The sequence below is a fragment of the Ictidomys tridecemlineatus genome, chromosome 6 (genome assembly GCF_052094955.1).
Source record: "Ictidomys tridecemlineatus isolate mIctTri1 chromosome 6, mIctTri1.hap1, whole genome shotgun sequence".
NCBI classification, from domain to species: Eukaryota; Metazoa; Chordata; class Mammalia; order Rodentia; family Sciuridae; genus Ictidomys; species Ictidomys tridecemlineatus.
In genome coordinates this window covers 26404511-26420665 of record NC_135482.1, presented here as the reverse complement: position 1 = coordinate 26420665, position 16155 = coordinate 26404511, and the positions used below count along the sequence as shown (strand labels likewise).

Genomic DNA, 16155 nt, shown 5'->3' with positions numbered 1-16155 from the left:
CTCTCTCTCTCTCTCTCTCTCTCTCTCTCTCTCTCTCTCTCTCACACACACACACACACACACACACACACACACTTCTATTTACGGAAATATCACTACTTAAGAAGTAGTATTACCAAAATGTGGAACCAGAATCAGATAAAATCTCCAATTCTAACTGTAATTTTACAGGAAATACAAAGGACAAGGTGATGAATATGTTTGAGAACTCCTCAGGAAATGGAATCAAGAAAATCCAGCTTATTCGAAATTGTCCTGGAAAAACAATCTCATTTTCTCAACCAAAGAGTGATTCTAAGAAAAAATAGGAGATGAAAAAGGAACACATATATTAAAGGAAGCCTTGAGAGACAAATCAAGCAATCGGAATGTAGGGCTTGGATCTAAAGTTAATAGATTGTGATTAAACCTAAATTAGTAGATTGTAAAACAATTGGGAATATACAGTCAAACTGACTACATGTTTCCTGAAATGATGACTTACTGGCAATGTTTGTAGGTGTGATAAAGTTATTGTGTTTATTTTATTGTTGAGAATCCCTACCTCTTAGAGACACACACTGGAAGATACGTGATGCAATGAAGTCATATATGGGGTGGGACTGGTACAGTTGCATGCGACCATCCCTGAGTGGTGAAGTAAGGAATTTTGGTGGCTCATTATATTTTATATTCTTTTGTATATGTCTGAAATGTTTTAGAATAAAAGTTTACATAACTGAGAAATGGTCTCTACCTGACCAAGCCTCAGTTTCGATTGTAAAACAAATAATAATATTTATTATAGAGACAACGTCATATTATATGATTTTCTGAAAATTTTAAAAGTATATTTAGAGTACCTGGCATGCAGTAGACACTAGGTTATTTAAGGGACCAGATTTATCTGTTCATTACTGAACTGGCTGGTCTGAACCTGATGGTGTTTCCACACTGGGGAGGGGGCAGGCAAGGGGCAGGCAGGGCTGACACCCTCAGGTTACCACCCTTTCGAGCACCACAAAGATGTTGATTAGAGGGTTTTTAATTTCCATCTTGTGCTGAGTTACTATTTTTAGATTGCTGATCCTGGAACATACATGTAGGCGTCCTGGTTTGTTAAATATTTATTTAATCAATTCCAGGCGACTCCAGGTGCAGGGAGGAAAAGTGCAAATATATCATATCTCCTAAAGCCAATTACTCCGTTCCGACCTCGCCTCCACGGATATTTTTCTTTTATGAAATATCAAAAGACAATTATATTATCTTCCAAATTAATTCTAAGACTATCAATTTCCCCAGCTCATTCCAACTCCCTCTGACCATTTTCTTTTTTTGTATCTCGATCTTACTTACCCTCACAAACTCCTCTTTACAGAAAGACCAAAGTTTAAAAGAAAAAAAAAAAACATTAAAAAGTGAAGCACATCCGGAAAAGATTAGATTGCACACAGAGGCACAGTCTGCTCTCCGGGATGATAAGCCCTGACCAAGCAGGAACTCTTCCAGTTAGCTTTGAGCGGCTGAGTTTTCTTGGATTCTGGGTCCTGCTGCAGACTTCATATTGTCAAGAACCCAGCCTCAACCCTTTCCAACTGGGGTCTACATGTCAATTCCTCTTATTTCTAATAAAGCTAATTCTTATTTTTCTAACTTGCTTTCAACTCTCAAATGCAGCTCCAAAGAAAACAGAAAGTAATTAAAATGTCAACACTTCCCTGAGAAAGAACATAAACTCGCTCTGGATTTTCTTTCCACTAGAAATGCTGATTTTTCTCCAACGCACTGGGTCCTGTGCACAGCAACCACAGTCACCAAGGCAGAGCTGGCCCATCAAGCAATGTACATAAATCCCCTCTGTCCATTACCTTGTTTGCATTTCTTCTTCTCCCTTACCATTTTCCAAGTGGAGGGATTCTATAAATGAAGCACTTAAACCTGTCTCTTATAATGGACTAATATCTACTCCATTATAATATATCCAAATTTTATGCGATATGAAATAAGCTCTAGCAGCAATAAGCAATTTGATTTAACGTGAAAAAAGCCATGTGGAGCCTAACAGCTTATTATTCAGCGCAATGCAATAAATTAACTGAGCACCATTTTGCATAATGGAAGCCTGATTATTCCTTTTACCTTCATTTGGATTGGTTTGGATGGATTATCACTCTCTTCAGAGTTAATCAGGTTTACGTGAAACAGCTTCTTCTTTAAAGGTATTACATTAAAGAATGAAATAAGGGAGAGAAAACATATGCCATTATTTTGTAATTTGTGTTTGTAAGGCGAGTTCTTTGAAAGAGAATTCCCCAGAAGGAGAATTCTGTGACCAGTGGTCCAGGAATTATTCAATTAAGAAAAGAAAAAAAAAATTCAGGTCTCATGCCAGCCCCTTCCCATTTCCTTTCCATAGATCCCTGCCATTTCCTTGGCTTGATTTTGCAAAGGTCATTGCTCCTTGGTATCAGGTAGATTGGTTCCAGGATCCCAATATTCAAGTCCTTTATGTAAAATGGAACAGCATTTGCATATAATCTGCACAGATTACTTATAATATCTAACATAACGTATACGTTATGTGAAAAGTTGTTATACTTCATTGTCTAGGGAATAATGAAAAGGAAAATCTGTACACGTTCAGTCAAACACAATTTTTCTTTCAATATTTTTGGTCTGCAGTTGGTTAAATCTACAGATACAGAGCCGGCAAATACCAATGGTGAACTGTTCTTTTAGAAGAACTCTTGGTTCCTTCTTTCCATTATCTCCCCTCCCTGCTATCTGTTCTATACATACCCAATTACTTAGCACTTTGGTGCACACATCATGTGGCCCAGCACTCTGTTAGTCAGCTTTACATTACTGTGACCAAAATACCTGACAAGAACATCTTAGTCCGGGCATCATGGTGCACACCTGTAATCTCAGCAACTCAGGAGGCTGAGGCAGGAGGATTGCAAGTTCAAAGCCAGCCTTAGCAAAAGTGAGGCTCTAAACAACTCAGTGAGACCTTGTCTCTAAGTAAAATACAAAATACGGATAGGAATGTAGCTTAGTGGTTGAACACCCCTGAATTTAATTTCTAGTACCAACAACAACAACAACAAAAGAACAATTTAGAAATGAAAAATATCGTTTTGGCTTACTGTTTCAGAGATTCAGCCCCTGGTCCATCATCTTCATTGTGCTAGGCTTGAGGTGAGGCAGAACATCATGGTGGAAGTGGGTGGTGGAGGACAAAAACTGTTCAGTTCATGGCAGTCAGGAAGGAGAGAGAGAGAGAGAGAGAGAGAGAGAGAGAGAGAGAGAGAGAGCCAGGGACAAGATATAGTGCCTAAAGGCACGCCCCCAGTGACCTACCTCTTTCCATTCTCACCTGCCTACAGTTATCACCCTGTAGTTCATTCAGATCACTAATCCATCAAGTTGATTAATCCACTGATGAAGTACAGGCCTCATCCCCCAATCTTTTCACCTCTGAACACAGCTCTGTTTCCTAACACATAGCTTTTGGGGGACACTTTTAGATCCAAACCATAGCAAGCACCATTGGTCAGTGAGTATAGAAGCAGCCCCATTAAGGGTCACAGTCAGATCTCCCATCAAAGTTCTCCAAATGCATCTAAATACATGCCAATAATGACTGCCACAAACCATCATAACCACCATTTTTTGAGGACTACGTACAATCCAAGTAACTCTTAAGTTCTTTTTTTTTTTTACCATTATTGTTTGTTTTAATGAGTAATTGAGTACCTTAGATTTGTAGAGGATGCTATTAAAGCATTTAAGTAGTTTAGTCAATTAGGAATTTCTTTTTTATTATTATTATTAGTTGTTCAAAACATTACAAAGCTCTTGACATATCATATTTCATACATTTGATTCAAGTGGGTTATGAACTCCCATTTTTACTCCGTATACAGATTGCAGAATCACATTGGTTACACATCCACGTTTTTACATATTGCCATACTAGTGTCTGTTGTATTCTGCTGCCTTTCCTATCCTCTACTATCCCCGCTCCCCTCCCGTCCCCTCCCATCTTCTCTCTCCTCTTAAGTTCTTAGAGCAGGCCTACAAGGAAAAGATCATCATCTCAATTTTGCAAATGGAAACTGAACCTAAGATAAATAAAATATCTTACCAAATTTGCACAGCGAGTGAAGAGGTTGAATCGTGTGACATGTTACGCTGGGGGAAATTTTTTAAAAAGTTAGCAAAGTAGCATCTCCATTTCTATGTCACCGCCCGGGGAAACAAAACAGTGCCCTCCCAACAGTGTGGCTGACCGTTCATAACTGTATACATGGAGTTATTTTATAGGATTTAAAGGGTAAATATGTGGCACCACCTCTGCGTCTTACAGAGACATTTGGATTTCTTTTCTGGATTATAAATTGCATAAGGCCATGACACTTATTTTCTATATGATAGGACATCAATGTGGTTTGGTGTTGAAGCCAGAAAACCATAGGTTCCTCATTTGACTCTACTTACTACTAACTGCAGTGAACTCTAGCTGGTTTAGCACAAAAAAATAAGCTTCATAGAGCTATTGAAGTAAACTATTAAATGAAGTTAAGTTAGATGAACACATAGCACAGGTATGCAATCAGTAAATCCATATTCATATTCTCTCTCTCTCTCTCTCTCTCTCTCTCTCTCTCTCTCTCCCTCTTTCCCCTACCCATACTATATAGACTTCAGTTTGCCATGAATGAAGCTAGTTTCATGGATGTTTTCCCTAGGAAACAAAAATGCCCACTTTTGTGAGATTCTGGTGGAAAATTCCACCCCTTGTGTTATTTACTTTTACAATTATTCACTGGCACACATTTACATTTTCCCATTTCACCAAAATAATCTAGAAATTAATTTGAGTCCTAAAATTTAGAACAATGAAGTAAATGAATTTAGCCAGCATTCGTCTTCACATCTTTTTTTCTTCAAACTCCTCCGTCATCATTGATTCACTTTCTTTTCTTCAGGCCATGACAGTGCTACTGGTGATTTAAGAGAAATTTAGATCAAGATCTAGCACATAATTTTAAACTTTTTATCTACTTCTGCCTCTGACATGAGATGCTTTCCCTTCAGGGGGGAAAGAAAGGGAAAGGAAGTAAAAGGCAAATCTTCAGGTTTTTTTAAAAAAATTAGGAACAAAGGGAAGAAAAAGATGAGTGACTATCTCACGCACAAGAAAAAAAATTATGTGGCAAAGTTTTGTTATGTTATGAGTGGCTTCAAATTTTAAAGATATATAGAGGTCACATTTTTCTTTGGAAATAGTTACACTTTGTTGGGATCTGAATAAAATGTCTGACAATAAAAAAATGTTACATAGAATCTTCAGTGAATAATCATGTATTTTGTCTTTGGTTTATAGCATCTTTTTGCCAAACGCTCAAAGAATTTTATATATTTCTTTGAGTTAGAATGAGAATATTATTTGCCAGAATATGGTTTGATAAAATGATAGCTCAGAGACATTAAGTGAAACATACAGAGTCACGCAGCAAGTTAGTATCAGACATTTTAAAATTTGGATTTTGGAGCATCAAGGAAGCTGTAAAATAAGAAAACAGTGAATACTTGCTTTATGGAGCCACTTTCTTGAGGATAGAAACTTTGCTCTTGAGTCTTCCTCTATATTCCCTAAAGGAATGTACAACCTAATTGGATGCAGGTGGCATGAGAGTATATATATGAGATAAAAATTTTTTCTAGAAATCTAGAAAGGGACACAAAAGTGATGTTTGCGGTAAGCCTTGCAGAATGAGAAGGACTTCCCAAGGTCAACTGTGTGGAGCAGGGGTGGGGAGGGGAGGAAGTGCAGGCAGATAGAGAACTGTGCAGTAGCATGAAAACATGAGTGGAGGGGGGCTATGTCATGAAAGATGAAGGGGTGGAATCTGGGTCATGACCAGGTTCAAGAGCAAAAGAAAGAGCTACAACTGGGACGAAAGAGACCCATTAGAGAGCTCTTACCATCCTTTTGCTGTGCTCTGGCCAGCATCCAGCTGAGGGTAGCATTGTGGACTCTGAGCAGGGTCCTGAGCTGTAAAGGGAGAAAATAGTGGCTACTTTGCTGCATTCCCCTCGGAGATGGTCCTCGTGCCCACACATCACACCTTCCCTGCACCGCATCACACCCGTGTCTAGGCAAATGACAAACTATGTCACAGGGCTTCGGATTTCTCTAAACAAAACTTCTGTACAAGCCGCAGTTGATGAGGAAAGAAAGCAGAGGACCGGATGCTGGGGGACACCTTGAGTCAAGGAGTGACAGAGGAACCCATGAAGGTTCCCTGGAAGGAGAAGTCAGAGGAAGACGGAAACCCCAGAGAGCTACGAGATGGAAGTCAAGGGAGAGGAAGCAGGTGAGGTCCAAACAGAGAATGGGCCTGGGCAGCAATCGCTGCGGCTGGGACCTAGGAAGAAAGAGCCACCGACTAAACAGCCTGCACAGGTGGAGTTCATGGGATCACTGGTGACCTCAAGGGACGGTTTACCCCATTACAAGTCAATTGGGGAGTGTAAAGAACGGAGAAAGCACATATGGAGAATATTTCTTTTTTATTAGTTCTTATTGGTTATACAGGACAGTAGGATGTATTTTGACATATACAATCATGGAGTATAACTCATTCTTCTGATTGTACATGATGTAGAATTACATCGTGTGATCATATGCACACATAGGATAGCAAGGTACAATTCATTCTACTACATTACCTGTTCCCATTTCCCCTCCCTTCCCCTCATTCCCCTTTGTCTAATCCAAATACTTCTATTTTTTTCCCCACCACCTTCCTTACTGTTAGCATCTGCCTATCAGAGAAAACATTCTGCGTTTTGTTTTTTGGGATTGACTTATTTCACTTAGCATAATATTCTCCAGTTCCATTCATTTACCAGCAAATGCCATAACTTCACTCTTCTTTAAGGTTAAGCAATATTCCATTGTGTATATGTGCCACATTTTCTTTATCCATTCATCTGTTGAAGGGCACCTAGGTTGATTCCATAGTTTAGCTATTGTGAATTAAGCTGCTATAAACATTGATGTGGCTGCATCACTATAGAATGCTGATTTTACATCCTTTGGATATAGGCCATGGAGTGGGATGACTGGGTCAAATGGTAGTTCCATTCCAAGTTTTTGGAGGAATCTCCATACTGCTCTCCATAGTGGTTGCACCAATTTGCAGTCCCACCAGCAATGTATGAATGTGCCTTTTTCCCACATCCTCACCAACATTTATTGTTGCTTATATCCTTGATAATTGCCACTTTGACTGGACTGAGATGAAATCTCAGTGTAGTTTTAATTTGCATTTCTCTAATTGCTAGAGATGTCGAACATTTTTTCATATATTTGTTGGCCGATCATATTTATTCTTCGGCGACGTGTCGGAACATCTTTTTATACTTACCTATGAAAGGAAGGAGAAATGAGGCCAGAGGAGCATTTAGGGTTAAGATTGGGCCTTTGGGACTTTTTCTTTTCATTTTTATGTTTTGTTGTTTTTGTTATTGTTGTCTTTTTTTTTTTTTTTTTTCAGGGATGGGGATAGAATCCAGAGCCTCACACATGCTGGGTTGTTCTCTACCATTAAGCTACATCCCAAGCTCGATTTTGTTTTTCTTGTTTCAACAGAAGAGAGCATTGAGTTGAGTGCATTTAATGATGGTAATGAGTCTAGGACGAGGATACAGTCCAGAAATGTTCTGAGCAACAAAAGCATAGATGCTAGAAATGAAGGCTTTTGGGTAGGGCTGAAGGTGGTTATCAGTGAGTTAAGAAAGAGGAACTTCATCAAAAGGAAGCAAGGACAACCCTGGCTTCTGGCAATAATATATAAAACAGCTTAGTGGAAATAACATTTTAGATCACCAAAGAGTCAGAAACATCCAACCTGGAGTCCTAGCCTTATCTCTCAGTCCTTCACTCAGATCCTTCATCCGCCATCAGTGAGAAATGCACTTACCTTGGCAAGTGACCTCAGGCTTCAATCTCACTGTTCTCTACTGACATTCCCCCACACACTCTGCTCAGCTGTATTTTTTTTTTATTTTTTTATTTTTTTATTTTTGCCTTCTACACATAACTTTCTGATATGCTCAATATTTTAGTTATTTATCTTCTTTCTTATCTGCTCCTCCTATTAGAATCCAAAGAAAAACAAAAGTGAAAACTTTTCCTCCAGTTTTGTTCACCCCAATATCCTCAGCATTCTAACTGCTGGGACATAGTGGGTTCTCAGTAAATATTGGTTGGATGAATAAATTAAGGATTAAGATGTTACAGAGGAGTTTCTTAAGTTCAGCATTATTGGCATTTACATCCAGATAATGAATTTGCTTGGGGGGGGGGGCCTGTCCTGTGCCTTTCTAATATGTTTAGCAACATCACTGGCCCCTAAAAACTAGATGCCAATAGCACCCACCCCTGTGGGAGCAAGCAAAGCCGTGTGGAACATGATCAAAGTCCACTGAGAGCAAAACCACCCTCAACTGAGAGCCTCTGCTACAGAATACTAAAAAGGATATGATATGATATGATATGATATGATACGATATGATATGATACGATACTACACTATATTATATTACACTGTAATGCCAAGTGATAGTGACACTTGGTCACCAAATTCTCCCATGGCCTACTTAATTTGAGGTGCAGGAAAATACTACATCAGCGATGGGGTTGGCTTCAAGGAAAAATTACATTTGAAAAATTGTTTTACTAAGAAATATGTTTAGAAGGAAACACCTTATAAATCAAAAAAAAAAGCACCTGCTTAACTCTTGTCTGGCAGGTGAGTGTGATGCATATTCTTCCTTGTCACCCCTCTGGACAAACAATAATAACAAAAATAATGATCCCCACTCATGTAGACTGGTGTCATCCGAGCTAATAATGTGTGATAGATGATTTATGGGTAAGATGATTTTAAAAATGATGTCTCAGCCTGCGCATTCTAATTACCAAAGGACTATAAGGAGCCTGAAGATACAGCTGAAGTTGTCCTTTTCAAAATTATCTTCCCTTCAAACTGTCCATTTTAACCACTCCCTTCCTCTGCTTTGAATAGAAATCAGTTGTCTTGGATTAAATTGGCTAACACTGACCTCTCAGAAACATAAGGATCTCAAAAAATGAAGAATGTTCCAAAAACTGCCTTTGAGAATGTGAAAAAAAAAATAGATGCAAAAAAAAAAAAAAAAGATCCAGAAACATCTTGGCCCTAGGATCTCTCCTTAAGCACAGATAGCACCAACTAGGGAGTCGTCATCAGGCCAATGACTACTAGGTAGTCATATGGTTAGGGCAACCATATGTCTGGTTGGCCTAAAACATTCCCAGTTTATGCCTGGCATCCCAATATACCAATTAAAAGCAGCCCCTTTCACTCTTAAAATGTCTGCACATGGACAATGAATACAGGGTCTCCTTCCTCAGGGTTAATTATCTCTGGTATGCCTGCACAAGAGCAAGGTGAGCATGGAGGGACGCGTTGTAAAACACCTCCTTGCTTTTCTGACTCTGAGCCTTGGGCACAGTTCAGACTTCTCAGCACTCCAGGGCAGACCCAGCTACAAGGATGGTCCTTTCTGTTGCACTGGCTCAAGGAAAAACTCTCTGTGAGTCAATAAATGAATCAGTCTTCCACCTCACTCATTGATCTAGCTGGGCAATCTATATGTCATTTCTCTCTCCCCTCCCAAGAAAAGGGAAATGGTAATTAGGCTATCATGTCGCAGAGTCTGTCTTGCTCAGGTTTTCCAACGGCATGGAGATTCCCGAAGGCCATGTGGTGTGAGAGCTGACTGATTCTGCACCTTGCTCTGAGGGCGCTCCTGACTGTACAGTGCTGGCTATAAGGAGCCTGAATGAGAACATCCTGGAGCCATAGCTCAGTACTTCTCAGATTAGGGTAGGGACGATAGAGAGAGCCAACTGACCCACAACATCCAGCCCCGTAACTAGCCTTTGTCTCTCAGAAGCAAGAACACAGGCAAGAGATTACACAAGGGTGGGGTTAGCCACATCACCCTCTGCCCACTCATATCAGAGGTCCAGGTGGTCAGCAGCACAGTAGGGCTCTTGTCCCCAAACTAAGATAAGGGACGGAGACTGAGAACTCAGTAACAGCTATTACAAGGTATCCCTGAGATGGATCCCTAGCCCTCCTGTGACCCGGAAGTCCTGCTTATCACTAGCTTCTACTCTCATCATTCATCGCTTCAAATTCCAGAAGGAACCGCTTTTGATTTCTCTCCAGGATCGAAGCCCCTCTCAACCCAATAGCTTTTTGCATATACAGTTCTCTAGAACACACTCTAACCTCTAATTCCCACTTATTTGTCCTTCCTTTTTCAGTGTGAATGTGTGATTTTTTTTCTCCAGGGAAACCTCTTTCAATTCCCCAAATTGGAATCCAGGGCCCATCCTACCACACCCAGTCTGCATTTCTTGTTCTCAGAGTACTCTTCACAGTGATGATGGTGTGTATTTATAATCTCTGCTAATTATCACCCTTCAAAGTTAGTAATTTTTCCTTATTCTTGGCCCTTCATTTTCCCCTGAGTAATCTAGAATACCTGGTACATAGAAGTTTCTCAAGGAATGCGTGTTGAATGACTATGTGAGTGACTGACATGTTTCACTTTGGTAGCAGCAACTGTGGAGGTGAAAGGTATGGTGACCCTCACCTTGTTATTTATGTCACCCACCATGTACCACACACTTTACTTGAAAAGTTATTGTGAAGACTCCTTTAGATAATGCATTTATTTGGTGTTTAACAAATAGCAGCTACCCATAAGATATTACTTAAGCCTCCCAACAACACTGCGATGTATTATCTGCCTTTTAACAGGTAGGAAACCGAGCCTCAGAGAGGTTAAAGTGATTCGAAAGAAAATGGCCAAGTCAATCAAGATTCTAGATAATAACTAAAACTGCCTGACTCAAACTCAAGCTCGTTCACTGTAACACCCTGATGGAAAGAAAGACGCAAGGAAGGGAGGCAAGAAAAAAGGGAGGGAAGAAGAGAGAGAAAGAGGGAGGGAGGGAGGGAGGGAGGGAGGGAATAAAAGAATGAAAGGAAGGGGATTTGAGATTATTTTGCTTTCAACACTACCCAACCCTAATCCTGGCAGAATTCTTCAAACAAGTATCACTGTATTGCTAGCATCTAAGCATTGCACAGTTAACAGGATTTTTGAAAGAAAATTATAAAACAAACAACCAAAATATCTGATGCAAGGGAGTGCTCACCTCTCGGTCATGATGTCATAGCCGGGGACTGAAGCTCAGCCCGCATTGTTCCTCTGCAACAGTGGTTTCCGTCAACACTTCCAGCATCTATTAGTTGTGTCCTGACTCTAGCCTTGCCTCGATTCAGGCCTGCTTCCGGCTTATTGGTGTGAGTCACACTGTCCTTGTACAGGGTGATGAGTCAGATGGCTCGGCCAAGTACTTCAGTAAATGGAGGTTAGGGACTAATATGAAGTCATCGAAGTTCACATGAAAGGGACAAAAGAGACCTCACAAGGTGGCTGCTGAAGTCTGGTTTATAAATAGCCTTTCTCTACAGATCAAAGCCCATACAGGAAACGTCTAAAAACTCTCTCACACCTAGGGGTGGTGAAAAATTGATCATGACAGATCAATGCCATCTCCATTCTCCTCCGAAAAGGAGAACATCAATAGCTTCGAAAATAAAAAAATAAAAAAAAAATGTGGCCCCATCAGCCATACAAACCAAAGAACTCAGATAGACTTCATGTGAGCCATATATTTTCTTTATGGACAATTCTGGGATGATTCCATGATGACATATGGTCTCTGATATAGAACCACCCTAGTCAGCCTGATCAACTAAATTTCTTCCTTCATGTAATACACTCTAGGAGCTGGGCAGCCTCCATGCTAAACTCAAGGATGTAATTGTGAACTAAACAGAAGTGATCCCTGCTTCCTGAAACTTATGTCTGATATGAAGACAGATAATAAAATAGATATATATATATATATATATATATATATATATATATATATATGTACAAACTATATTATTCCTCTCAGAGAAAATAATTTTTAAATCTTTATTATATGATGTGTTGATTTTGGTAAACAGGTCTAATTGCAATTTTGATTACAATATCCAAAAGATTGAAAATACGTTCCAAAATGATAAGGCTTGCTAAGTGGATGGAGAAGAAAAAAAAAATATTTCTCAATGTAGACTGAGTCCTGTAGGACAAACTACAATTCGCATGCCTTTCTTCTGGAGAAGAAAATGATATAACAAATCATTCCAATGGTTATGACTACTAAACATTATCATTTTATTTTGTAAGGATCAGTGAACTAAGAAAACTCATTTTATTTCAGAGAATTGTGAAATTTGAGAGTTGGGAAGCCGTTTTGTAATAAAATCCTATTGTCTCTCATTTTAAGATCAGGAAGCCAAGTCCCAGAAAATGTTTCTTCAACATCACACCCAGAGGCATATCAGTGGTGGAAGGAGAACTCAGATTTCCTGATTCTGTGCTCCCCCTTCCAAAACAAGTTGCAAGGTACCTGTTCTTTTTTTTTTTTTTAAGAGTGCTAATTTACCAAAGGCATAGAGGTAGTAGTTTGCTTTTAAAATACTCTCTCTGTGTCTCTCACACACACATATACACACACACACAAAAACACACACACATACACATGAACATGACTAAAAAAAAAATCTTAAAGGCAAAGTTTTCAACTATTCATTGCTTCATGATAGGGACACATTCTGAAGAATATGTCGCTATGGAATTTTGTCGTACACACATTATAAAGTGCACAAACTATGACAACCATAATGTCACTTAGCAATGTAATCCATGGGACCACCATCATATACACAGCCCATAGCTGATAAAAGTGTCATTATGCAGGTCATGATTGTATACAGTAATCAAGTTTTCCTCTAGTGCTATATAGCAAACAGAAAGAAAAATCTGTTCTTTGTTAATTCAACTTAACGAACAGCTTTCAGACAAAGCACAATTACCCAAAATACTTTGCTTGTACTTGTGAGATTGATATTATACGAAAAAGTGTTTAGTGTTTAAACATAAAAGCCCAAGTGGAACAGACAAGAACTCTTTCAAGGACTAATATTGTATTATTATACTTAGTTTATGGCAAGGAAAAAATTTTTTTCCAAGGTGACATTCATGTATGTTCTGTAGTTATTCAGGGTTTATTTTAGCAACTTAATTTATTTTATATACTCAAATAGCATAAACTCAGCTAGAGTTGATGAAGAAAAGAGACAACTGAAAAAATAAATTTTAAGTGTAAATTTCTTCAAAAGCAAGACAGAAATTTAATATGTACATTCCCTGTTCTAAGAACACATTTCTATCTCCTGAAATTTGGTGTCATCTTAGCTTGAGTCACATGGCTTAAAGCGTAGCAGGAGGAAAGAGCTGTGAAACCTACTCCACCTTCTCTGGCTGCTGGGTGGTGCCACACAGCTGTGAAGAAATAACTGGCATTTCTTTCTGCAGGACTGTTATCTCATGTAAACACTGAAACACTTGCAATGATTATTTTGTAACAGCAGCAAAATGCCCTTATTTTCCCTAAAATCTAAACAAGACTTGGTGTGGGTCCCAGGGACAGAGAGATCTGGTAAGACAATAATATACACAGCAAAACAGGCTCCATGCCAAGTCTAGAAGTATACATGAATCATATGTGTACTATTACATAAATCATGTACATTAAAGGAAAAACATCTTGCCAAGAGCCCAGGAATCAGATAGGTTATGAAATGCTAGTGTAAACCTGTTCCCAATAAATAGACCTCCACCCATGAACATTTTAAACATGTGAAGATCTTTCTGCTTAACCAAATGTTGTTTATGCACTGATCAGTCTTTCTGAATTGGTAGAAGCAATGATAGTAGACTTTTCAATAGGTTTCTTGAAAGAAAGAAGCAAGTCATTTAGGTGCACCAGGCTTCTTGGCATGCATTTATTTCAAACAATGCAATCATGCTAACCCTACCACAGAGTGTCTGAAATGAAATTCTATAAATTAACTTATGTTCCTAGATTTATCATTATAATTTCAGAGGTGGGATTCTGTCACGAAAGCAATAATTTGACACCAATAAATGAAAACAGCAAACCTTAATGTTTTAATCAGCTTTTTTGCTGTTGTGACCTGACAAGAACAATTTTAGAGAAAGAAAAGTGTATTTGAGGGCTCACTGTTTCTGAGGCCTCAGTCCATAGAAGGCCAGCTCCATTCTTCAGGGCTTCAGGTGAGGAAAAACATCGTGGCAGAAGAGTGTGGCAGAGGAAGCATCTCACATGGTGATCAGAAAGAAGAGAGAGAGAGACTCCACTCTCCAGATAAAAAAATATATACCCAAAAGGGATTCCCCCCCATGCCTACCTCCTCCAGTCACACCCTTCCTACCTTCAGTAACCACTCAGTTAATCCCATCAGGGGAGATGCATTGCCCCGGTTGGGGGAGGGGCAGAGCCACCGCCCTTGCCTGCTAGGTAGGCGGTCCTGCGACCACCAGCAGAACAGGCCCAGGGGCCCGACAGCGTGGTAGATACATAGCCCCGGTTGGGGGAAGGACAGAGCCGCCGCCCTTGCCTGCAAGGTAGGCGGAACTGCGACCCACCAGCAGAACAGGCCCAGCAACCCGCAGAGGGGCAGAGCTGTCCCCCGCGCCTGCAAGGTAGACAGACCTGCAACCAACACACAGAGGCCCAGTGGCCCGTGGAGGGGCAGAACCACCGACCGCACCTGCAAGGTAGGCAGACCTGCTACCGACCGGCAGAACAGGCCCAGCGGCCTGCCGGCGTGGTAGGCACATTGATATATAGGGGGAAAAGTCAATAACACAACAGTTTCACCAAGCAGAAAGAAACGTGAGCAGTATGAAAAGACAAGGAAAGAAAGGACCACAAGCAATGCAGGTCAACTCAACGTTAGAAGAGGTAATATCTGCAGCAGATGGAATGTCAGATAAAGAATTCAGGATATACATGCTTCAGATGATCTGGAGTCTCAAGGAAGACATTAGATAGCAAAATCAGACAATGAAAGATCACTTCGACAATGAATTACATAAACAAATCCAAGAAGCAAAAGATCAATTATACAGGGAGATAGAGGTTATAAAAAACAAACAGAAATCCTAGAAATGCAGGAAGCAATAAACCAACTTAAAAACTCAATTGAGAATAGTACCAGCAAAGTAGAACACTTAGAAGATAGAACATCAGACAATGAAGACAAAGTATTTCAACTTGAAAAGAACATAGACAGCTCAGCAAGAGTGTTAAGAAACCATGAGCAGAACATCCAAGATATGAGATAACATAAAGAGACCAAACCTAAGAGTCATTGGGATACAGGAAGGTATAGAGGTCCAAACCAAAGGAATGAACAATCTATTCAATGAAATAATACGAGAAAACTTCCCAGACTTGAAGAATGAGACAGAATCCCAAATCCTAGAAGCCTACAGGATGCTGAATGTGCACAATCATAAGAGATTCACACCTAGACACATTATAATGAAGATGCCCAACATACAGAATAAGAAGAGAATTTCAAAAGCTACAAGAGAAAGGAAGCAGATTACATTTAGGGGTAAACCAATCAGGATAACAGCTGATCTTTCAACACAGACTCTGAAAGCTAGAAGATCCTGGAATAACATATTTCAAACACTGAAAGAAAATGGGTTCCAACCAAGAATTGTGTATCCAGCGAAATTAAGCTTCAGGATGGAAGATGAAATTAAAACCTTCCACGATAAACAAAAGTTAAACGAATTTGCAGCTAGAAAACCATCTCTTCAAAACATCCTCTGCAAAACATTACAGGAAGAGGAAAAGGAAAATAACAATGAAAACCAACAGTGGGAGGTAGTACAGTAAAGGGGGGAAAAATAATCAAAAACAAAAAAAACAAATCATGTTAAGTAACATAAATAAACAAATATGGCTGGAAGAACAACCCATATCTCAATAATAACCCTAAATGTTAATGGCTTAAACTCACCAATTAAGAGACACAGGCTAGTAGAATGGATCACAAAACAAGACCCAACAATATGCTGCCTACAGGAGACGCATTTGAT

General features: G+C 39.5%; 1 long non-coding RNA gene across 1 annotated transcript in view; it reads right to left on the bottom strand.

Moving 5' to 3' along the window:
- Window positions 1-16155, bottom strand: part of LOC110598062 (uncharacterized) — an 88522-nt gene that overhangs the window by 12658 nt on the left and 59709 nt on the right. Inside the window, exons 8-11 of the long non-coding RNA XR_013440397.1 lie at window positions 11276-11499; window positions 5977-6046; window positions 4133-4179; window positions 3132-3228 (exon numbers count right to left, since the gene is read on the bottom strand). This is a non-coding gene — a long non-coding RNA (uncharacterized LOC110598062). The remainder of the gene's footprint in view (window positions 1-3131; window positions 3229-4132; window positions 4180-5976; window positions 6047-11275; window positions 11500-16155) is intronic.